Here is a 23,742-nt window from a genome sequence, read left to right on the forward strand (position 1 = left end):
TAAACATTTGTTTCCTCAAGTCTGAGTTCTGGAATTTATGTTTCTGAGCTCATTCATTCCTGGGTAGTCTCATCTAGTTCTATGGTTCTAAATGCCATCTCTACAGTCTGATAACTCACAAGGTAATATATCCAACTCTGGCTTCACTCTTCATCTCCAAACTTATGTGTGTTGCTGCCAATGAGGTTTGCTATTGGAACATCTAATAGGCATCTCAAATTAATATTGTTTAAAACCCAACTCCTGAGATTCTACTCTAAACCCGTTCCTTTACCAATCTTCCCTGTTGTACGAACCAGTAATTCCAATCTTCCTACTGCTAGGACCAAAGCATTGTCTTCATCCTTGGCTCCTCTCTTCTCACATTCGGTATTTCCAGCTTAGCAGTCAATCTTATCAACTCAGCTATGTTCACATGACATTCCAGATCTGACCAGTTCTTATCACCTCTGCTTCTACCGCCCTGGCTAAGACAGTATCATCTCCTATATGGATCCTTTCAGTTAATCTCCACACTGAACTACCTTCCTTTCTACATGCTTGCCTCCTTGATCATTCAGGATAGGCTCTGTTCTATTACATCAACAAACATTGCCAAATGTTTGGTGTTCTCTCTCTATATATATAATATATAATATATAATATATAATATATAATATATATTAAGTATATATGAATACACATAATTTAATATATGGATCTCATACTGCATGTTGATCTCAGAGTGAAAAGGTAACTAGAGATCTCTAGCAGATTTCACAACCGAGAATAAATTCACCAGTGGGGAAGTGAGAGGCATGACTTCTGCTCACAAATAATTGACCAGACTGGTCACATGACAGTATCCAACCACACTGAGGCCAGGATGAACTCATCATCCTTACATATGCCTAGAAGGCAGAGTGTCATAAATATTTAGTGAACAGCAGGAGAATAAAAAGTTCCTATTTTATAGTCAGGAAAGGAAAGATGAATTGTTCTTTGATGGCAAACAGGTCATCTTTAAGTGTTTTTAAACTTTTTCCAATAAATCAATCTACAGCAAACAGTTTGTTCTCTTGCCGCAGAAATGCTTTATCTTTTGAATGCGTAGTTTATAAACAAAAACAGAATTATTTCTGAAAATGTGTAGGGTTACACATGTAAATGTGTAAAATGTAGCTGAAATCTTCTGGAAAAAAAGGCCATCTTATTTTTCAGTATTCATAGTTAATTTCAGATTTTGTAATTAACCTCAATCTTTGGTAGAATTCATACTTAACATATATGTGTGTGTGTGTATGTGTGTTTATCTACATATGTGTATACTTTTTTAATGTATTTCATACTATATATAAATATATTTTATTTATTTTTATGCAGCTTGGGAAATACATACCATAAAATCTACCCATTGCAAGTATATAGTTTGGTGATTTTTAGTAACTTTCATGCAGTTGGGCAATCATCAGCACCACCCAGATTTAGAACACTTCTGTAACCTTTTGAAGTTTTGCAGTCATTCTCTGCTCCTACCCTAAGCCCTAGGCAGTCACAGATCTGCTCTCTGTCTCTACAATAGTGCTTTTTCTAGGAAGTTAGAATTCTTGGCATTCCCTATGCATATATAAATAAGATAAGTGAGCCCTAAAATTCGTAAACCTGTATCTCAAAGGAACAAGACATAGTTATCCTCAATAGCAACTGAAGGCAAAATAAGGAGAAATAGGTTTACCCAGGTGGAATCTCACTGAAACATAAAAAGAGCTTCCTAACCCACTGGGAAATGTTTTTGAGCATTTGTAAAGTAACTAAGAAATTCTCATGAAAAAAAAAAAAGTCAGTTATAGTTCAAGAAAGGCTACAAAATAAATGCATCTGAAATCAGAGTTCCCTTAAATATTTTATATTCTTTGCATAATATCCAAGGTCATTCAGGTCTTCTAGCTAGAAATCTTGCCAGGTAAGAGAACGACTGTTATGCATCATTGAATCCATAGATGCTGTCACACAGACTCTTGGCTTGATTCATTCCCAGATAATGAAGTAAATGAATAAAGCTAAAGATTTTCACCTTTGATTACCCTAAAATATCTCCCATACTACCCTGACCACAGTCCCGGAAAATAGAGACCAGAGAGAGAGAGAGAGCACCCAAAGATGAAAAAAGTCCTGAATTCTTTAAAATAAACTTAGTATAATCTGTAAGATTGTGGCCAATTACTGGTATTTATAAAGCAAGTTTATTAAATGAGGACGAAGACAGGGCTGAGGTCTTTTGGGAGAGTTCATTGATCAATTATTTCCATCATAAGTTTTGTAGCACTTAATTTATTTTAGCAGACTTTTTATTTTCCTCTCTCACCTTCTCTCTCTCTCTCTCTTTTCTTTTGTATAATATGAGATCATTTCTAGAAGAGATGACAGTTTAATTGTGTGGTCAATGGGATGGCAAACTTTCCATTAAATGACAGTAGTCAAGGAGTCAGCACATGGGAGTCTTGGGAGGAAGACGTTCAACTATGATTGAAGAGTCGTCTTTCTTAAAGCTGACACATTCGTGGTGAGCTAGTGCCAAGACAAATGCAAGCAGAACTGTAGCCTGGAAATACTTAAACATATTATTTGAATTCTCAGAAGTATCATTTTTACTTAAAGTAAACATTGGCATGCAAAGCCAATAGACTGAGTAATCCGGTCTTGAAGTGTAACTTTATTTGTTATGGGGATTTGCTCAGGGAAGAGAAGGGGAAAAAAATAAGCCCAGCCCTTCTTCTTCTAGTGCAGAGAGAAAATCGTCGTTTCTGCAACACTGGAGACATTATTTGAGGCCATGTAAGTGACACTGCCTCCAGCTACTTTAACAATCGTCAACTAAAATTTGATTTAATTGTTTTTAGTAAAGTGTTCCATTGGCACAGGCCCCCAGAATTATTATTGTCTCTTTATTAGCAGATGGGTACCTAGCTCCACCAGTGAGCATTCCATGCTATAACCAACCAGCTGGGCCAGAATCGCTCGGAACCCAAAACAAAAGAGCTCTGTTCAGTGTCTGATGAATCTCCTCTCTTAAAGAAGGTTGAGTTGATGAGTCCTCTGGGCTCTCTGAAATTATAATTGCAATTGTTTGTGGATGTGTGCCTATCTTTACTCTTCTGGGGGTGAATCATGCATGATTTTAATGCGATCCGCAGATTAGACTCTCTGCTCCCAATCCTGTCCTCTTCACTAGAGCAGCCCAAGTTAGGGAGCTAAGATGTAAGTCACACCACTTCCTCCTTGTTTAAAACACCTCCATGACTTCCTATCACTGTCAGTATAAAAGTCAGTTGTTTGCAGGACATGGGGGGCCCCCACATGATGTGGCCCTGCCCTCGCTTCTCAGACAACTCCTCCTCCTCCTCTCTCCTTCACCCACAATTTCAACAATTATTTAAATGAAAAAATGGGGCCTACTTTTGATGCTTTTTTAATATGCTCTTCTGAAAATAGAATATTCTGGTATCAGTTTGGTGACAGCATAAACTTTCCCTGCATTTGTTCACACACTATTTAGCAAGCATTTCCGTAAAACACACTTCCTTCTCTAGAATAGTTAGCACCAGGGGTAGATTAGAGCTGGTAAGTGCCTCCGAGGTGGAAAGAATCCCGGGGGTAGATAGAACCATTGGCAGTGGCTCGTCCTCATTATGGAAGTTACCGTTGGCCCAGTTCTTGGGGGTGACCAAGCCATGCCTGTCATGGACACTTTGGCGTGGATGGAGCTCACAGATTACAAATGGAATAAAACAAGCCCTCCTAGCCCCCTTGTCATATGGGCACTTTTAGTAGAGTATGTCTTAGGTTGGGCTGCTGTAGCATAAACAACACAGACTGGGCGGCTGATGCAAAAAACAGAAACTTGTTTCTCACAGTTCTAGAGGCCAAAAGCCCGAGCTCAGAGTGCCAGCATGGTTGAGTTCTGATGAGAACTCTCGTCCATGTTGCCGACTGTAGACTTCTCACTGTAACCTCGTGTGATGGAGAACAGAGGAAGCCAGCTCCTTGGTCACCTTATGAGGGCACTAATTGTGTTCATGAAGGATTATGACACCCATGAGTTCATCGAATCCTAATTTTCTTATAAAGGTTCTACCTTCTAATACCATCCCATGGTGGAGAGTAGAGTTTCAACATGTGAATTTGGAGGAAAGCAAGTGTTCAGTTCATTACAAAGCATCATAGTAGAGAGTAACTTTTTCTGATACTATGCAATAGAAATCTTCACTAACACATTTGTTTTGTCACTACCCAGCATTGACATGAATGTGAAACATTTTTAGTGTTGACTTTAGACAAGAGGCCCAAGGATGTGGTAGCTAGAGGATTGTGCTAAGTCAGAAAAAAAAAAAAAACCTTGGTTGATCCCAAGGTCAATTTACTGTATGGTCTCAAGAAGTTACCTTTCCTCTCTGAGCATCAATGTCCTCACCAATTCTTTGTCATAAAAATCATAAGGGAAGGTGTACGCAATAATGCTTCATGAGCTATAAATTCTGGTATAAATGGTAGGCACAATTGAATTGATTTCATTGCATGTTTTCTTAAAAGCCACATAGTTTTTAAAAACCTGGTCACGTATTTGAGTTCTTAAACATTAATTATAGTATACTAGATGACATGCTTTTGAATATTCACTCCTGTCATCTGTAAGAAGACGCTATACTCCAATGCCTGATTGACTGGCCTAGAAATCATTTTTAAACGGGAAAACAGGTCTGGCATCTTGCTGAATCAAAACTGATGCCTGATAATGAGTACTTCCCAGGAATCTACTCACAAGTTACCTATTCAATAATCATTATACATTGTTTGCCTGAGAGTGACATAAAGCTTACCAATTTGCCTTTTCCTCTTGTAAAACTTCGTGTTCATCAATTTCTAGCTTTCTGGTGCTTTTTGCATTGCCCATTATTTCCTAAAAAAATCGTTAGAGATGATTCTGCAAATACATTTCCAAGCTTTAAATTTTATTAAAGGGAAAAGCTCTTTAATTATTTGAGATTTTAATCTGGTGTGAATATGGGGCAGGCTGACAGCTGTTGCAAAAATCTCCAAATCACAGTGGCTTGACATAATCAACCTTTATTTCTTACTCTTGCAAATTTCCCTCAAAAGGTGGCTGGGGGATCCAACTTCTTCCATCCAGTCGCTCTTTTGTGTTCTTGGGATTTCAGAATTTCTGTTGCATTTCTTGCTTCTGGCTTGTTGTTAAAAGAAAAGGAGAAATCAAACCAAGGTGTGAGAGATTTTTGGAGCCTGGACGGAAAAACCTGCATTTAGCACTTGTACCGCCATGAGTAGCCCAGAACCAGACATGCGGCAAAAAAAGTTCATCTTCCTTTATGCCAGGAGTGAAACCGAAATGGTCCTGTGCCCTTAGCAATACCTCAACCATAAACGTCTCCTCTGTGAAAGTTTTTCTATGTCTTCAAATTAAATGCCAGTCTTCTGCTGAAAAAAGAAGTAAAAATGGGATTTGAATAATCAGACTTTTACAAACTCGTTATGATTCTTCCCTCCACCAAAACATTTTGAAATGCATCCTTTGGGTTGACATTTTCACATTTCTGAGTTTCAGTTTATTCTGAGCGTTGCCCTTTCTGATTCAGCTCTTACAGGGTTTTGCCTCTGTATCAAAGGGTGTGTGTCCTTCTTATGTCCTCTGTGCGTGTTTTCCTGAAAATGGGGTTCTCTGTGTAGCCACAAGGGTTCCTGTACATTTATTACTGTTACTACGGAGATAGGCTCAAGATAGGTCGTGCTCACTTCTACGTTCCAAACTCTTGCTTTCTTGTGTTCACAATCTAGTCTGCCGTAGCCAGTATATCATTCCTGGTCCTGACAGGCTATCCTGTCCCTTGGCTGTAAATCACATGACCATTTGCTATAAATACACCACACTCGTACTTTTGTCACACCGTCTATACACCCAACTGTTCTTTTTCTTATGTCTGTTGTGAATTCAGGGTTCCCCGTTCCCGTGGAGGTCAGTATGGCTATCTGTGATTCCTCGGTGCTGGGAAGTTCTGCAGAAAGCACTCATCCTCTATGGGGATAAAAGCATATCTTTCGAAAACCTGTGGGTCCTTTTATATGCTGGCTCATGTCTGTGTTCCTGAGATTTCCTCCCAAGTTACTGGGACTTCAAAGTCAGAGGGAGCCTTCGGGCAATGCAATTACTTAGAATGCATTTCATTGAGGTCGAGAAGTTCTCCCTACTAAGCAATATATCATCAACCTCAATATATATATTTTGGAAGGTACTGGGAGGCCCCTTCCTTAGAGAAAAGTTGTAAATAAAGAGGTTTATTTTTTTTTCCCCCTGTAATCTTTTAAAAGCAAAACAACATGGGTTAAAAGCGCTGTATGCCCTTAAAAAAAATAAATAATGAATGTGAGAGAGGTAGAATTTTAATGACTGATTTTAAATTGAGCTGTTACCCAGAAGTAGAGCGACACTACTGAAATTTCTGACTTCTTTTGTTTTCCCAGGTGTTAGCAATCCCTCCCGGCTTAACTGGCTCTGTGTTTACTCCATCCGTTGGATCATTAATAATGACAGTAAATAAAACCCAACCTAGGAAGCGAGTTCCTTTAATCTGACAGGTACTCACAAAGCAGTCACGCCTTGAAATGAAGAGCTACCTCAATTTCCCATCTAATAACTGAGCTGTTTGGCAATAAAATCCATTTTTATTTAAATGCCTAGGAAGAGCCTTGGCAGAGAAGCCTACGGTCCCCAATCCCGTGCAGCCCTGGGCACTCTGTGTGTCACTCACCCCGGCTCAGCTCCTGTCACAGCACAGGTGGAATTTCCCTGAAAATCTGATGCTGAAAGGATTCTTCTGCAAGCTGCTTCATCTTTCCATGAGCACTCATTGTACCTTTATTTTCTTTAAACGTCTGCTTGACCCAGATCATAATATTTTTGGAAAAGTGGAAAAAAAATAATTAGAAAAGAAAATCCTCATAATTCCACGAGCCAAAAAACAAACAAACAAACAAAAAAAAACAAAAAAACAAAAAAACAAAACTAAAGTTACCACTTTAGTATATATTGGAGTAAAATTTTTCTGTCTGCATCATTCCAACTACATATTAAAAATATACAGTTTGTTCACCAAACAAGACTAGTCTGTAAATATTTCCCCATTTTATTAAGAAATTAAAAAAAAAACCAATGGGTTATAATAGCCAAATAAACAGAAATAGCCTCATTAAAAAATAGAACATCACCAGTACCACTGAATCAACATGAGTGTGTTTTTCTGGCCCCATTCCCTGCATCATCAAGGAAGTTGGCATTTCTTTTTCCCTTGTTGTATTGTTTCCTTTGTTTAAAGACGTAGGAGTATCTACACAATATATTAGTTTGCTTTTGTTTCTATTTAAACTTCATAAAGATGATGGTATGAGTTGAATTGTGTCCCCACCAAATTCATATGTTGAAGCCTTACCCCACAGCATGACCGGAGGTATAATCTTTAGAAAGTAATTAAAATTGAGTTTATAAAGTTAGTGCCTCAATCCAATAGGACTATGGCCTTATAAGGAGAGAGGGTGGCGTGCCTGGGCAGCTCACTTGGTTAAGCTGCTGCCTTCAGCTCAAGTAATGATCTCAGGTCCTGGGATGGAGCCCCACAGCGGGCTCCCTGCTCAGCGAGAGACTGCTTCTCCCTCTCTCTCTGCCTGCTGCTCTGCCTACTTGTGATTCTATCTCTGCATCAAATAAATAAAACCTCAAAAAAAAAAAAAAAAAAAAAGGAGAGAGGGTGATCTCTCCCTCTCTTCCCTGTGAGGACACAGTGAGAAGGCAGCCAACTGCAAGACAGTGAGAGGGTTCTCCCTAGGAACAACTTCTCTTGGCACCTTGACCTTGGACTTCTAGCTTTCCAGAATTGGGAAAAAGCAAATTTCTGTTGTTTAAGCCACCCAGGCTATGGTATTTTGTTGTGGCAGCCTTCAGACTAAGACGAATGACATGACTTTTTACTCAATTCATGTTTCCCCACCGAACACTGTGGCTCCCATGTCACGCATGGAGACCCACAGCTGTTGCTCAGGGTTGACATCTAGAGAGAATTCTATTGCTTGACTGGAGCCCCATATATTTTTACATCTTCACGTTGATGCGTGTAGGCAGTTGCAGTTTTCTGCTATTATAAACATTTTATAAAAGCCTCCACGAAGTCACCTCTTCACCAACCCTTGGTATTGTGAAATTTCGGTCTTTGCAATCCAGTTGGAATGAAACGGTATCTCGTTGTCATCTTCACATTTGTGTGTTTTAGGTTTCTGAGAGACTGAATCTTTACATGTATATGGGTTACCTTGCAATGCTTCTTCTGGAAATATCTACATAATATTTTTCTGCAAGTTATTTATTTCTTATGGATTATTGTGGTTTACTGTACATTTTGGTTTTCTGTTAGTATTACAGAGTCAAAATATTTCCCCCGGTTTGTGCTTTCCCTTTTGACTCTCTATGTGCTATCTCCAAACAAAAGATTTAAAATTTTATGCAGTCAAATTTTTTTATTATATCCTTTGTACTTTCTAATTTTGCGTGATATTTTAAAGATACTCCCTACCTAGAAAGTATAGAGATATTTTATGGTGCTGGTAAAGAGTATATTTCTTCCTCACCCTGCACAGATGGAAAGTTATTTTTCCTAAAACCATATATGGAGTAGTTCATCCTTTTCCTACTACTTTTTAATGCCATCTCTGCCACATACCTGATCTATTGATTGATCAGTCAATCATCTGTTTATCTGTGTTTTACATCATGTCAGTAGTCTATTTTCTCTTTCTTGAAAGCACTCTCTATAAAATAATAAAGCTTGTTAATAAGCCTTGATATTTAGTAGCACAATGTCCCTTATTCTTTGGATATCTTAGTAGTTTTTCATTCTTTGCTCTTCTGTCCATATTTTAGAACGAACTTATCAAGACCTGGGGCAGGGTAGAGTGTTTTGGAGATTTTACTGGAATTGCATTGACGCTATAGATCCATTTGGGGAAGGGCTGACTTATTTATAACATTGAACATTGAGTTAGAAGGATTTGTACAATATATTTAAGTGAAAGAAGACAAACCATGCATACTCTGACCGTGTCTTCACAGAATAAGGAGAAGGAGCCTTACACATGTATGTGCGGATGCTTCTTTCCAGGGCCTATGGCCTGACAAGTAGGATTTCCCATCCCACAGTGTGATTTTGAAGCCTCTCCAGTTGCCCACCCAGGAAACCTCAGGTCATGGCAATCCCCATATCAGGGAGCAGTAAAAGGCCCCGTAGTGGTAGGATTTTGTTTTGGTCTGGCTTTTAAACTCCATCCAGACAAAGCAGACCTGAATGATGCCACCTGTGTCATGAACCAGCTTCAAATGGAAAGATTCCCTATTTTCTGGCCCCCATACCCAATGGCAGCCTTCATTCTTCCAGAATAAAGGATATTTATCTCCATTCATGTCCCCTGGCAATAACCACTTTCTGAGGGTGATGAATTTCCGCTTGCATGTAATAAATGCTCAGTAAATATTTGTTGACATCAGTAATATGGCCCAATCTATACAAAATGTAACAGACATTCCCGAAGAATCCCTAGCATGTGAATGAGTTTATTCTGCATGCACACAATAACTGCTCAATAACTATTCACTGAAATAAGTAAAGAAAAAAGTATTCCAACTCATCAACACAAACATAAGAGATACTGCATAAAAAATCTGTGGGATAAGGATGCCTCCCATAGTTTCAGTGTTAATGGAGATTTTCCCATTTTCTCATTTCTTTCAGTTTTTGTGATGGAAAGTGAATGCCTTTTTACATGTCATCTTTCACCAGAATCTCTCATCTTTACTATATTAAGTTCCTTAAGGTAGTGCGCGCAGTTGATGAGGTGACTGGCTCAGGCTGTGATCTCAGGGTCGTGGGATCGAGTCCCGAGTGGGGCTCTGCACACAGCATTGAGTCTGCTTGGGACTTTTTCTCCCTTTTTCTCCCTTTCTGCGGCACTCTCACTCTCAAATAAATAAGTCAACCTTTTTTAAAAATAATAATATACCTTAATCTGAAAATGCAATACACTTCTTGTTTTACTTTGAGCTTTGTTGTGTGTCCTACACTAACATAAGTAGCATTTCTTACCCTCGATACTTCCCAGACACAAATGCCTCCTAAAGTTATAGAACTAGTTCTGAAATTTTTAAGATTTATTGTAGTCCCAGAAATGTTTTTCTAATGCCCCCAGCACTCAACTTCCTAGGGCTCATTTGGGCTCAGGAACACCACCTTCCCCACCCCGTCCTTCAAAAGCAACATCAAGTGGAACCTCTCTGAATATCTAGTTTTCATCTCCTTGAGCAGTAAATGGAAGAGTCTGATGCTGTTCTGGTGATTTTAGCCAGAAAATCATCTTAACCTGTATATTTTGAAGAAATTTTAATTGTAGCCTATCACCTGGTGATAATTGTAATTAGCATTTTCTGTGACTCCATGGTGGTTACTTCTCTCTGTTATTATGTAATTGTTATGTAATGTTATTTCATTATTTTCCAAATTGCTGAGCCTTGCTGCAGACCTTCCAGGGGTGGGAGAAAAAGATACATATTTTCAACAATGTCTTTGGGTCTTATTTTACATCTGTGTTAAATCATTGTCCAACATTCACTGCATAAAACCTGAAGTTGAAGATCTAATATTGGTTAAATAAATACTTGAGTGAAAAAAAAATATCTGGACACCCTTACTTCTTAATTTTCATCTATGGTAGTGAGTATGCAATCAGAAATGCATTGAGGGATTGGAGAAATAATTTCTTAAATATTTGTTGATTATTGTGAGTTTGCTTTCCTGTAATCTAAATTTTCCCAGGCCAATGTATGCTTTTATTTATTTATTTTTTTTTAAGTTGAATGACCTATTTTGGAAGGAAATTTGAGATGGGAAAGAGATTCAGAATATGATTTTAACTCCAGCAGAACCATAGAACATACAGAATTTAGGACAATCCAGTAACCTTTATTAAACATTATCTGAATTAATTATTTTTTATTTTCAGTTCAATTATATCCAAGTCCTTTAATTGTCCTTTCTAGCAACCTTCCAACCTGACTTGATAACAACCCTTATATTATGAAAAGCTTGATTTTTAGTGCTGTCATAGTTCTGAAGAAACTAAGTTGTAAATAAAAAGTTTTAAAAGATTATTAAGCACCATTTCTCTTGTATGGATTAAACATAGAGCCAGCATCATAGTCAGGTTCCAGATATACTCTGCAATTTATAGAATACCCAAAGCAAAGATAATATATATGTATTATCTTTGATTACTGCGTGTATTTGTGTCTGTTTGTGTGTGGGTGGAGTATGTATATACTTTTATGGAAAGCATAGAGAGCTGTTAAGCTCAACAGATCAACCCATATTACATGAGATATTAATCAAAATAGAAGGAAATCATAATTTTTTCAACATATGTATTGGACACATACTATGTTCCATTGCTTTAGTGGGAAACACTAAAAATAACATAAGCAATGAGTTCTGGAACACTGAAAAAAAATTAAGAAAATAAATAAAAATTTAAAAATAAATAAAAAAAAATTGAGGAAGGCGAGTGCTGCAGAGGCAACTGGCAAACACAGGAAGACAAACAGATGGCAGGGCCACCTCTAAAACCAAATTGTCTATACCCAAACTCATTCCAAGACTACTGTAGATCACTGGAATCATCAAGTAGCCGTAGTGGGTTGAGACCACGTAAGTGGGAGGTGGTGATCCAGGTTAAGTAAACCTGGTAATTGCAAGTTATGTTTTTCCTAGTGTTGAGCATATTGGGAAACAAACAAACAAACAAACCTACATAAAGTGAGGGATCTGGGGTAGGTCGGGGAAACATTCACAGTTAACAGGTCAGGTGCCCGTCCATTCAACCACACTGATCAGAATAGAGTATGGATAAGTCAGATAGTCTCCAGGGGGACCTCGGAGTTGATTAAAAAGAAAAAAAACTGATAGAAATAACTTTGTCCCCTTAAGGTAGTTTTTGTCACGATTCCCAGTAATAGAAATTTTCTGTGGTTGTTAAAGAATCATTAAAAAGCCGTTTCTTCATCAATTAGAATCTTGCTACCAGATTGTATGACATTTCGTGAACCAGCTTTAATTTGTTTTGCATTGTTCCAGAAGGTGAGATGAGATTATGAGGACTCGTGTGCCGTTGAGGGATGTATTTTACTCTTACTTCTCATGGTCCCTTTCTGGTAATTCAAATATAACGGCCTGATCTTGATTAGTTGATCTTTCTACATCAGCATTTTCAGATGGTACTTCATGAAATTTTCACTACGATTAAAAATGCAATTAAAATGGATTATCTAAATCAAAGTCAATCTTTAATTACAGCATACTATCTAGATCCTTATTTCATGATAGAGCAGATAAAATTCTCACAATTGTGGTGCTAATGCTTTCATTATTAAAAACATAATAATACCGGTCTTTTGAGGCTCATCTCATTTCCTATCAGTTCCTTTTTTAGGTGTCATCGCGCAGTCCGCTTCCTTTAACAACCATGCCTACTTAGTCCCGAGAAGGTCTTTATGTGCTTCTCCTCAGAAAAATTAAATTATACAAAGTTCATCTAATTAATCCAAGTCCATCATGTCAAAGGAATGAGTGCCTCAATACTGAACTTGTCCTAGTTCTCTTTTGCTTTTACTTTTTTTCTCCATTGTTGGCCACTGCAAAAATAATTAAGAAAATTTTGAAAAAGAAAGGAAATGCTCAGTAATTAATACTTGGCTATTCCATTAAATCTCTGCTATCCAAGTTTTGCATTGTTTCTAAACTATGATGATGAGCATGCATCATTTCCCGTGTACATTTTGCCTTCCGGTTTTTTCAGTGGTGTTAATATTGGAGAGTACCGTGAAAAGTCTCGGAGTTGAAACTCAAAGGCCCTAGTTTCAATGTTCGTTACCATGTATTTGTGATGTGACAGGGGAGAAGTTCTCCAAGCTGGGTGCATGTCTCTCTCCTATCTGTAATGTGAGGATGGCAAAAGTATGGAAGTGGAAGACAGACATGGAGGCTTCATTGTACAACTAACGAATGATTGATAGGAAGTTCCTGTTCCGTAGGAGGTACTCAAAAAAGGGGAGCTATTTTTATTATCTCATAAATATTTTCCATGTTACTATGCAAACTTTCACTGTCAAGATAACATCTTAACCTAGGAGTCTATAAATACTATACAATCAAAAAATCTTCATTAGTGCCATCTGAGCTTGAATACATTGGTGTTTTTCCAATCGCTCATTATGTGCATATATAATAGAACCTACCACTGTTTGAAAGCATCTCGCCAATATGTGATGTTAAGTACAGGTAATCCTAAAATGTTTTTATGAACCACCTAATAGGACATGGCATTATATCAGTCTTTTTATAAAGTTGGTTAAACAGAAATAGTCATTATCTTCTGGCCACTTTAACTCCCTAAAAACATTGATACAGATTGAATTATTAAGAGATCAAAAGAAATCATCAATAAGTCGGTTAAATATTGTCATTGCATTTAGTAAAAGACCAAACACTTTCAACGGCAGAGAAATGATTTCTGGACCCACGTTTCAGTGCAAACCCTAGCTCTTCTGTGACACATGAAGACTTACTTAGCAATATGGAAATTCTGAAACATCCTGTTATGTTGAGGGCAAAAAATGTAGTAAACTGTGGGTGACATTAACTTGAGTAAAAAACTAAATGAGAGAGTGTAAACTACCATGAAGGCTATTGAGGTGATTGATCTAGTTCTGTGTGGGGTGAGAATGATGTAGCAATCAAAGGTGAAGATCCTGGTGTGGCAAAGACCAACCTAGAGAGGGACAGTAAAGCATTGTCAGTGAAGCTAAAAACACAGTTAAAATTTATCAGGTCTACAAAACGATAACTGGGTCAAGTTTCTGATGCCATTGAATTAATGGCTAACTCTCCTAGGTTGAAGACTTAATGGTACCTCTTTTACATTGCAATGCTCTGTGGACAGCTTCAGCTTGAGTGAAAGAAACAAGTTTCACATCATTGTGATTCCTTTTATTGTGGAAGAAAAATATATTCTCTCAGGATTATTGCCTTTGTATCATGATGAAGCTTAAAATGAATGAACAGCTCTTTCAGAATGTCTTACAGATTGACATTTTAGTTCTCAAGCTTTCCTTGGAGATTAAATATTATAAAAATCCAATAGCCAGATATACTTTATAGTGTCACAAATACAGTTTAAATATCAAATTCCATGTTGAGTCTTTTGAGTTCATGGAGCAAGTCCAGAGGCAATGTTCTTTTGCTAGAAAGAACAGCAAATAATCAATAAGACAATATAAGATTCTATGCCCTAGGGGTGCCTGGGTGGCTCAGTGGGTTAAAGCCTCTGCCTTCGGCTAGGTCATGATCCCAGAATCATGATATCGAGTCCCACAACTGACTCTCTGCTCTGCAGGGAGCCTGCTTCCTCCTCTCTATCTCTCTCTGCCTGCCTGTCTACTTGTGATCTGTCTGTCAAATAAATAAATAAATAAATAAATAAAATCTTAAACAAAAAAAGAAAAAAGGACTCTAGGGCACCTGGGTGGTTTAGTGGGTTAAGCCGCTGCCTTTGACTCAGGTCATGATCTCAGGGTCCTGGGATCGAGTCCCGTACCGGGCTCTCTGCTGAGCAGAGACCCTGCTTTCCTCTCTCTCTCTGCCTGCCTCTCTGTCTATTTGTGATCTCTCTCTGTCAAATAAATAAATAAAATCTTAAAAAAAAAAAAAAAAGGATTCTATGGCCTCTGAGTATGTAGGTGACATGTGATACCTGAAAATATAAAAAAGACTATTTTGTTTTATTATATAAGTTAGAGGTGTACATTTTAATTTGATGTGCAGTGTCAGTTATACACTAAAAAAATGATCATCTCACAAGTCTAGTTACCATCAATCACCCTATAATTGACCCCATTTAAAAAAAAATACTCAATTTGATTCTCTTAAAAGAATCAATTTGGGGGTCGCCTGGGTGGCTCAGTGGATTAAAGCCTCTGCCTTCAGCTCAGGTCATGATCTTAGGGTCCTGGGATCGAGTCCCGCATCGGGCTCTCTGCTCGGCAGGGAGCCTGCTTCGTCCTCTCTCTGCCTACTTCTGATCTGTCTCTGTCAAAGGAATAAATAAAATCTTAAAAAAAAATATTTATAAAAAAAAAGAATCAATTTGGGAAAAAAAAAGACATTTTATAAATGAGAAAAATGCTTTAGTAGTAGTTAATGCATAAATTTATAGTTTCTAGTTTAATTTTAGAGTTAATTGATGTACAAATGGTATGTACCACCAGTGTAATAGGAGACACTCTCCTGGTTTCCAAAATGAAAATAAAAATGCGTATTTTCTGGAATGACCCAAATGTTCATCATTGTTTTATCTGGTTTGTGTTAGTAGTCTGATATTGTATAGTCTACCATATCTTGGGCCAGTGTTTCTGGAAGTATGTCCTTTAATATGATTTTCTTTCTTAGATAGGAGTATTTTTTCACTAGTAAGATTTTATTTGAAAATTATGAAGTCAAACATAGTCAGAGGGGTCTGGATGGCTCAGTCGGTTAAGTGGCTGCCTTCGGCTCAGGTCAGGATCCCAGAGTCCTGGGATCAAGCCCCGCATCAGGCTCCCTACTTGGCGGAGAGCCTGCTTCTTCCTCTCCCTTTGCCTGCCATTCTGCCTACTTGTGATCTCTCTCCATTAAATAAATAAAATTTTTAAAATAAAAAATTTTTTTTTAAAAACATAGTCTAACATTTTCCGTAAATAATAGCTTCATTAAAATTAACATGGATTTTAAGCAGGACTCCTTGAAGTCTCCAAGGAGACTTTACTAGGCTGAGGAAGTGTGACTCTTCCCCATATCTGTTACTTTATTATATTTATTAGCATTACTAACATCAAATGTAAAAACAAAAAAACGCCCGGGCACCTGGCTGGCTCAGTGGGTAGAGTATGTGACTCTTGATCTCAGGTTTGTGAGTTTGAGCCCCACATTGAACCTAGAAATTACTTAAAAATAAAATCTTTTAAAAAAAGACAAAAACAAAATCAAAGAATGCCACAAAAAGAATTCCTACTTTATGTAACGCTTTCCACTTAGGATGCCTGAACTCTAAGCATGATGATTTATGGTTATAAATCACATGTAGGAAACACCCATAGATGTCTGTCTGCATATGCTCAATGGGTACAGTCCAATTTCCCAAATTGGTTCAATTCAGTGATTCTCTTGACCTGTTTTGATGATCATATTTGGGTCTTCTCACAAAGAGAAAAGAGCTTTTTGTTTAGCTGTTTGCTTGTTTCAGGAGAGTCAGAATTTTATATAATAAGGTTAAATGTAATTGAATCTTGAATAATATTCTCTTATTTTTATTATTCATGTAACTTCTCACCTAACTGAGATTCATACTTGTTGGCTGAGAATTAGGGTCAGATACTACCTGACATTCCTTAGCAAACTACCCAATGAAGACGTACTGTGAACCCAAGCAGCCGTTTTTGAAGATGTGGTCAGTCTCCTCGCTAAACTAAGACAAGATTAGAGCTTTTGTTTCTTCCTTTTTTTTTTTTTTTTTTAATGTATTTATTTTAGAGGTGAGGAGGGATAGAAGGAGAGAACCTCAAACAAGGAGAGACACTTCACCCCATGGAGGATGGAGCCCAACTCAGGGCACCATCTCATGACCTTGAGATCATGACCTGAGCCAAAACCAAAAATCGGACACTTAACTGACTGAGTCACCTAAGCTTCCCAAGGTCAGAGCTTTTCTAAAGCCATTATTACTGGGAAACTAATTTTTTAACTAAAAAGTTGTAGAATGAAATATATTTTAAAAGTAAATGCTATCTCCTAAGATAAATATGGTCTCAGACCTGGGTTTGGCCCAGGTCATACAAAATATTTTCCCCCACTGCTTCCACTATTTTTAAAGCTTCCGTTCTGACTGGCACTGGTCATAGATAGAAATTAAATGTCTAAGCTAGTATTTTTATTTTTAAGAAGTTCTACACCCAGCGATGGGCCTTGAACTCATGATCGAGAATTGCATGCTCTACCAACTGAACCAGCCAGCTACACCAGACGAAATTTTATTTTATTCTATTTTTTAAGTAAACTCTTCTAAACTTAATTTTTAGGTGATGTTGCTGGGTGGGCCATTCTAAGAAATCGAGTGTTTCCCAGAACTCGTTTCTAACGATCTTCCAGTTTATGTTACAAATAGTCTTACTCGAAATTTAGATTATTTCCTGGCATTTACCCTGATATTTCTGAGACCATTTTAGGCCTCATTAAAAAATGGGCACCCAAGGAAGAAGAAATTATGTCATTATCTGGCCCTTAAAATACCACCCACTGTGACTTCAGAATGCTCTGCCCTGATTTTCTCTTGCTCCCATCACTGCTGCTCTTTTCTGTAGCACCAGGCTCCAGAAGGACTGCCCTTCATTTGGGGTCAGTTCCCTCCCAACCTGTTTCACTTGCCACAGGCATAGTGTTTTATTGGAGAAAAAAAAAAAATTAAGGCTAATGGTACTCTTCAGTAAAGCTTAACTTCTTTATCACTTGTGTTAATAGAAAGTAGATTCAAGATCTGCCTTGATATTTTATGATTTGGTCTGTTTCACCTGAAGAGCACCCCTAGCACGGACTTCCCTATCAATAAGGTGACCATAGAATTTATTATTCAAAAGGGAGGACTTTTGAGAATGAAATGGGATGCTAGTGATAATTATGCCTGGTCGAAGCCGGGACTATCTCAGGCACACTGGGACTTACCATCACCCTGCTTCAAACACGTAGGTGGTAAATAGCAAAGCCATGGAGACCTAGTGAGAGAATGTGGACTGTGAACATTCCATATAAATTCATGTTTTCCATAAAGGTACATAGTGAGCCCAGAGAAAATTTAAGTAGGAACACCACAAGCTGAGTGCATTACCAACCTTTTCAGATTTACAACTGTTAACCCACATAGGGGAAATAAGACAATCTACTCTCAGATGCTTTATTTTACTGGTAAAATAGGGTCTTCCCACTTGCTTCCCAAACAGCCCTCCATCAATCACCATACAGGCAGCTGTTCTTTTGTAAACGTGGTTTGCCTCCAGTTGCGTGATGCATATTGTGTCTAGATTGGATCTAGAAAGAAAACTTTAATCCTCTTGTAGGTATCTTTCTGATAATGAAAACCTTTGTTTCAAATTTTCTCTCTCTCCAGGAAAGATTTTTTTTTTCTTTGTTGTGAAATATGAAGCCTGATGTATCAGATCAGATGAATCTTTGGCAGAGATAAAAACCGCAAAGTTATATGCCTAAGTAAGCCAACCTGGGAGCAGGAGAATGTATGAATGATCATGTGTTTGTACAAACATAAATCTCCCCCAGTTCATGTGCTTGATTCACAAAGTCCAAATGCAGCACAAGAGAGTAACTGGAAAAGTTTGCTTTGGTTCTGGTCAACTGTGATAAGTGTCCATCAGTGCTGTTACTTTTTTACTTTCATAGCTTGGCATAGGGGTGAAGTTGCTCTTATCCAGTTATTATTCTGAATTCAATTTTCAGGCTTATGTTAATTATTAGAAAATGAAAACAGCGCTTCAAATACAATAATCACCCAAGCGTTCCCTGCAACCCAGTTTTCAACTCAACTGGTTGCCATTCTTCAGATTGAGGTCAGTTTTGATTTTTGCATGAGATAGGACAGATCCTCAAAGAGATGAACATTATTCCCATCTTTAAAATGAGAAAACCACTCTCCTTGCCTTCCCCACCACTCCCCTTCCTGGTCTCCATGGGTTTTGGTCTACTTTTAAAGACCTTCATGGTCTTCACATGTCCAGATGTGGCCTTTAATGGAAAATCTTTTTTTTTTTTCTTAGCATCACTGTTCTTTTTGTTTGTTTGGTTGGTTGGTTTTTTGTTTGTATTTTAAGATTTACTTATTTATTTGAGAAAGAGAAAGTGAGAGGGGGGGGGGCAGAGGGAGAGATTGAATCTCAAGCAGGCTTCATGCCCTGTGCAGAGCCCGACACGGGGCTCAGTCTCACGACCCTCAGATCACGACCGAAGCCTAATCAAGAGTCAGATGCTTAAGTGACGGAGCCACCCAGGCACCCAGACCGAGGTACCTCTCAGCATCGCTAAATCGTTTAGATTTACTTATAGTGCTTTTATTTACGTGGCATAATTTTACCAATTTGAGTGAAGTATGGAAAATTCATCTCCCTTTAGGTCTCTTTACCATACAGAGGTTTCTAGATAATTTTCTTAGATATTTTCTCTCCACTAATTTAAAATCCTATCAGTGTTGCACTCTTTGCTTCAATTTCCAAACATAATTTGAAAACATTAAGAGGAGAAGAAAAGTTTGTGTATTTATGCATTTTTTTTTTTTTTACCGTGTTCTCTATTCCTTTCTGACGTTCCAAATTTCCTTCTTTTTATTGTATTCTTTCTATTGTTTGAAAAACTTTCCTCAGTCATTGTAGGGAAAGTTTCTGGTGACATAATCTCTTACTTTCCCTTTCTCTGAGAAAGTCTTGATTTTCCATTCATTCTTGAAGGATGTTTTCACTGGATATAGGATTCTGATTTGATTCTTCTTCCTTTCAATACTTGAAAAATGATGTCACTTTCTTCTGAGCTCTGTGATTTCCTCCTCAGAAATCCACTGTCATTTCAATTATTTTTCCTATATAGATAAGGTTTTGTTTCTCTCTGGTTGCTTTTTCTTTCCTTTCCTTTGCTCTTTTCTTTTCTTTCTTTTCTTTTTTCAGTGTTCCAAGATTCACTGTTTATGCACCACATGACCACACCCACTGCTCCGTGCAATACAAGCCCTCCTTAACACCCACCACCAGGCTTATCCTTCCCTCCACACCCCCTCCCCCTGCAAACCCTCAGTTTGTTTCTCAGAGTCCACTGTCTCTCATGGTTCGTCTCCCCCTCCGATTTCCCTCAATTCACTTTTCCTTTCCTTTCCATAATGTCCTCTGTGTTATTCCTCATGTTCCACAAGTAAGTGAAACAATATGATGACTCTCTCTGCTTGACTTATTTCACTCAGCATAATCTCCTCCAGTCCCGTCCATGTTGATACAAAAGTTGGGTATTCACCCTTTCTGATGGCTGAGTAATATTCTATTGTCTATATTTACCCCAAAGATTCAGATGTATTGAAAAGAAGGGCCATATGTTCCCCAATGTTCATAACAATCACGGAACTGTGGAAAGAGCCAAGACGTCTTCAACAGACTAATGAATAAAGAAGATGTGGTCCATATCTCTGGCTGCTTTCAAGATGTCTTCTTTGTAGTTTAAAAGTTTTCAACTATGATGTTTCTTGTGGTGTGTTCTTTGGGTTTATCTTATCTGGGGTTTGTGTGAGTTTTTCTTGAATCTGTGATCTTATGTCTCTTGCGAAACTGAGAAGTTTTCAGCCATTATTCTTTAAGTACATTTCTATTTTTGCCCTTTATCCTCTCCTTCCAGGACTGCCATGAAATAAGGGGTAGATCTTTTGTTATAGTTCTATAGTGCCTAAGGCTTGCTCCGTTTTTTTAGTCTATTTTCTCTTTATCATTCATACTAAGTTCTCTTGTTTTATCTTCCAGCTCACTCTTTCTTTCCTCTCTCTGGCCCTTTCATTGTGCTGCTGAGCCCTTCTAGTTAGTTTTTATTTTGGTTATTTCATTTTATAAAATTTCTCTTTAGTTCTTCATACTTTCAATTCATTGCTCAGACTTCCTATTTCTTTGCTGAGATGATCTCTCGTTTCATTTGTTTTAAGTGTGTTTGACTTAATCATTGAAGCGTATTTATGATGGCTACTTTAACATCTTCTGCAGAAAATTCTAACATCTGGGTCATCTTGATGTTGCCATCCATACGTTGTCACCCATTTGAAATCTTCTTGGGTCTTGATACAATGAATTCTTTTGTATTGAAATCTGAGGATTTTACATATTATGATTGAGAGTCTGCATTTTATTTAAAGCTTCTGTTTCTGTCTTCCTCTGACATCATTCTGTCTGGGTAAGGGAGTGGTACTAATTCCTTACTCTCATCAGTGGGTATAAGTACAGGTTCTCTCTCAGCCCAGGTTAACACTTCATTACTGCTGGGCAGAACAGAAGTTTCAGCTCACCATTAGGGCTCCACTGTCCAGTGGTTAGTGCCTTGTTCCTGTTCCCAGCATGATGTCCACCGACTTGAGGTAGGGAGAAATTTACTACCTAGTAGGGATGAAAGATGCAGCTCCTTACTTGTCCTTCACTGACTGCACCCCAGCAGGGGACTTGAAACTTATGACAACCTGGATAGGATGAACTTCTGGGCTTCCCATTCAGCCTTTACTAGTGCGGTGGGGAGGGACCACAGCGTGTTTCTAAGGTGTTTGCCTTGAGTGAGACAGTTACTGTCACAAGTTACCTCACTTGGTAGGCTGCCTCTTTCCTGGTCCTTCATATGAGGAGAGACTTTTGTTGGAGCTTTTTTGTATGTTCCCGTAGGTGTTTCTGAGTTTCCACTTTGGTTTTTTTGAGGGAAAAGGAAACCCAAGGAACTCATCACTATGTCATTTCTTGGGTGTCAAGTTTTTAGCTAAACTTCCTTCATTCCTTTACTTTTCAGATTATTCTTATGTTTATTTCATGTATTAAGTCCAGAGTTCTCAGTTATACTTCACAGGATGAATTTCAAAAAGTATATTCAGCCGTATTTCTGGAACAAGAAAAGCATATCTATTTTTGAAGCACATACAGTTTTAAAACTTTGAATATATAAAAATGCATTTACCTGGTGATAGTATTATGATAAGCATTTTTAAAATAAGATACATTTTATTGATCCATATTTCTTAATGCCTCTATACCTCATCATAGAAATACTTCAATTCAGAAAACCACATTGATGTAGTCTAATTTTATCCCTCTGAAAATTTGTTTGACTACTGTTAGTAAAGTCGTATCATTTTCTACATTTATTCTTTCATTCATGCAATTTACTTAATTATAATTATTCTTGGTACCTGGAATATATCAATAACACAGTAATTCCTACAATGAAGAGCTTATATTACATGTGTGTGGGGGTACTGGATAGGACAGACAATAAAAAATAAAGTTAATAAACAGGAGTATTTCAGGCCCTGTTATGAGTACTATACTATGGAATTTGTTAAAAAGAGTATATAGGGTATGGAGAATCTGTAGCAGAGAGATAATTGAAATTTTAAATAGTAGAATCACACTGGGATTTGTTGGGTATGTAAGATTTGACTATTAGCTTGAGGAAGGAATGAAGAATAGCAAAGGGAAACTAAGGAAAGAACATTTCAAGCAGAAGAAACAGCTTCGCCCTTTACTCTGAAAATGGAAATCAGGACAGTGTCTTGAGCAGAGAAGTGACAGCTCCTGCTCCCACAATTCCACAGGCTCATTCTGACTACCCTGCTGAGAACAGATTGTTCTGACAAGAGACCAGTTAGGAGGCTGTTGCAGAAATCCAGGTAAAATACAGTAACTGAAACCAAAGTGGTATCAGTGAAAGTGATGTGAAGTGGGTATTTGGTTTGGGGTATGTTTCAGAAGTCAGAACAAACTTTGGAACTTTGGACTGTTTATATAAGTAATGTGAGGGAAAGAGTTAGAACTCCCAGGAATTTGGGTTTGAACATCTGGAAGAATGGAGTTGCCATCAACGGACAAGCTAGAGGCAAGAGGGTTTTTATATGGAAATCAGGGGTTCCATTTTGGACGTGTTAAGTTTCACATGACCATGAAACATGCAAATGAAGACACTGACAGGCAGTCAGATAAGGGAGACTGGAATTTTCTATATATTTTTTAAGAGAGTGATAGAGAGATGGAGAGAGCAAGGTGGGGGTTAGAGGGAGAGAGAGAAAGAGAGAGAAATCTCAAGCCCGCATGGGGCTCAATCTCATGACCCTGAGATCATGACCTGAGCCTGAATTGAAATCAAGAGTTGGACGCTTACCTGACTGAGCCACCCAGGTGCCCCAAGGGAGACTGAAATTTGAGTGTCTAATGACTGGTCCTTAGGGTGTGCCAAAATTAAGAAGTTAGAGAAGAAACTGAAAAGAGTGAGCAGAGAGGTCAAAGGAAAACCCAGGTGAGTGTGGCAAGACAAGTAAAGTAGTGGAATCCAACTGGAAGCAAGTCAAGAAAGTGCACCGGTGCAGAAGAAATGAGGCACTGCGTTGGATGCTGCTGGTGGTTCCAGGAAGGTGAGAAGAAAGAATTGGTTATTGCATTTAGCATCATGGAGAGCACCCGATCTTGATGATAGCACGTTATTTGCAGTGGTGCTGAGGTTAAATGGTGATCTGAGTTGGTTTATGAGGGAAAGGGCGACGATGAGTTAGATTCAGTAAGTACAGGCAGTGCTTTCTAGGGGAGCAGAGGAGAGGAAAAGAAATGAATGGCAGCTGGGAGAGGAAAGGTGGTCAAGAGGAGTGTCTGTCTCTGTGCATGTGTGTGTGTGTTTAATAGAAGAGATAACAGCATCTTTGTGTTGTGATGGAAATGGTACAGCAAAGACAAAAATAATATGTAGGAGAGAAAGGGGGAATTTTCTGAGTTCTGTCTCTTCCTCAGAAAAAGGAGATGTT

This window comes from Mustela nivalis, assembly GCF_964662115.1.
Source record: "Mustela nivalis genome assembly, chromosome: 7".
Taxonomy (NCBI): Eukaryota; Metazoa; Chordata; class Mammalia; order Carnivora; family Mustelidae; genus Mustela; species Mustela nivalis.